Source organism: Propithecus coquereli, unplaced genomic scaffold (genome assembly GCF_000956105.1).
Source record: "Propithecus coquereli isolate 6110/MARCELLA unplaced genomic scaffold, Pcoq_1.0 Scaffold611, whole genome shotgun sequence".
In the NCBI taxonomy this organism is placed as follows: domain Eukaryota; kingdom Metazoa; phylum Chordata; class Mammalia; order Primates; family Indriidae; genus Propithecus; species Propithecus coquereli.
Genome location: NW_012152075.1, coordinates 188243 through 191074, shown reverse-complemented (window position 1 = coordinate 191074; position 2832 = coordinate 188243).

The window sequence follows — 2832 nt, the reverse complement described above, 5'->3', positions numbered from 1 at the left end:
CAGAATAAGCATTTGACAAAATTCAGCAAACTTTCATGATAAAAACCCTCAACAAACTAGGCATAAAAGGGACATAATTCAAAATTTAAAAAGTCATATACGACAGTCTCACAGCCAACATCATACTCAATGGGGAAATGTTGAAAGCATTCCCACTAAGAACTAGAACAGGACAGGATGTCCACTATCACCACTTCTATTGAACATAGTGCTGGATGTCCTAGCCAGAGCAATCAGACAAACAAATGAAATTAAGTGTATCCAAATTGGGAAAAAGGTGGTCAAACTATTGCTTTTTGCAGACAATATAATCTTATGTTTATAAAACCCCAAAGATTACACCAAGAGACTCATGGGATTGATAAATAAATTCAGTAAATTTATTTATCAGTAAATGCTCAAATTAATAAATTAATGTATACAAATCAGTTACATCAATACACCAGTAATGATCAAGCTGAGAGTCAAATCAAAGACTAAATACCATTCATAATTGCCAAAAAGGAAATAAAATACCTAGGAATATACTTAACCAAGGAGGTGAAAGATCCCTACGAAGAGAATTAAAAAACACCAAGGAAAGAAATGGCAGATGATGTAAACAAATGGAAAAACATATCATGTGCATGGATTTGTAGAATCAAAATTGCTATAATGTACATACTACCCAAAGTGTTTTACAGATTCAATACAATCCCCATCAAAACACCATTATATTTCACAGATCTTGAGAAAATAATTCTACACTTCTTTTGGAACCAGAAAAGAGCACAAATAGCCAAAGCAATGTTAAGAAAAAGGAAAGAATCAGGAGGCATCACATTTCCAAACTTCGAACTATATTACAAAGCTATAGCAACCAAAACAGCATGGTATTGGCACAAAAATGGAGACAAAAACAACTGTAAGAGAACAGAAAACCCAGATATAAAACCACCCACATATTGCCATCTGATCTTTGACAAAGCAGACAACAATATACACTGGCGAAAAGAAGTTCTGTTCAATAAATGGTGCTAGGAAAATAGGATAGACACACGTAGAAGATTGAAACAGGATCCATATCTATCGCCACTTGCAAAAATTAATTCAAGATGGATAACTGACTTTAATCTAAGACATGAAATGATAAGAATGATCGAAGAAAATGTTGAAAAAACTCTTGTAGATATTGGCCTGGGCAAAGAAATTAAGAAGAAGGACCCAAGGGCAATCACAGCAACAACAAAAATAAATAAATGGGGCTTGATTAAATTAAAAAGTTTCTACACAGCCACAGAAACAATCAGCAGAGCAAGGAGACAACCTACAGAATGGGAGAAAATATTTGCAAGCTATACATCTAATAGAAGACTAGCAACAAGAATCTAGAAATAACTCAAGGAAATCAGAAAGAAAACAATCAAACAACCGCATTAAAAAGTGGGAAAAAGATATGAACAGAAGCTTTTCAAAAGAAGATAGACTAATGGCCAATAAAGATAGAAAAAATGCTCAACAACACTAATCATCAGTGAAATGCAAATCAAAACCACCATGAGATATCACTTAATGCCGGTGAGAATGGCTTTTATCAAAAAGTCCCAAAGCAATAGATAATGGCATGGATGCAGGGAGAAAGGAATACTTATACACTGTTGGTGGGGCTGCAAATTAGTACAACCTCTGTGGAAAACAGTATGGAAATTCCTGAAAGAATTAAGAGAAGACCTACCATTTGATACAGTGATCCCACTACTGGATATCTACCCAAAGGAAAAGAAGTCATATTATCAAAAAGACACATGCACTCAAATGTTTATTGCAGCACAATTCACAATTGCAAAGATGTGGAATCAACCAAATGCCTATCAATTCGTGAGTGGATGAACAAAATGTGATATATGTATACTGTGGAATACTACTCAGCCATGCAGAAGAATGAATTCATACGTTTTGCAACAATTTGGATGGAACTGGAGACCATTATCCTAAGTGAAGTATCTAGAGAATGGAAAAAGAAACACCACATTTACTCACTATTATTAATAAATTGGAACTAACTGATGAGCTCACATGTGCATAGAATGAAGTAAAACTCAATGGAAATCAAGCAGTGGGGAGGGGGGAGGAAGGGATGGGTGAACACCCACCTAATGAGTGCAGTGAACACTATCTGGGTGACTGGAACACTTTTAACCCTGATTCAAGCATTACCAAAGCAATCCATATAACGAAAAACATTTGTACTTCCATAATATTTTGAAATAAAAAAAAGAAGAAGAAACCATAGATGATCCTCACCATCATGTAGCTTTCAGTTATCTGGGAGAGGGAGAAAATGGACAAGGAAACACACAAAAAACATACAAAGGCTAATTTTAACACATGACATAAGCTCAAAAATCAGGGCACAATGTCACAGAGAATGATGGCTCTGGTGGGGTACATTGTCATTTATGTAAAGGTTTTACATAAAGTTATTCTGAAGAGAGTTCAACTTAGTCTCTCTATATCAAAAATGGATTAGAAATGCCTTGAATTCCAAGATGTACTCAAAGCCATGCAGTTTTGTTATCATTCATCTTTATAAAAAGAAATGAGTAATTTTCAACCCATCTTTTCAAATTCATAGTTTTTACAATCACTGTATTTAAAATTCAGTGCACTAAGAACCCTCAGCCCTCTCTCACTGTGAACAGTTGAAGTTCCATCTGTCACTTTAGAGTGTCATTGATTTTATTTTAAATCTTCATATAATGACTGGATGTCAAATCTTCTTTTAGCTACCTAATAACACCTAAAACTTAAAAGAATATGTTAAAAGTAATTATTATAAACTACTAATTTATT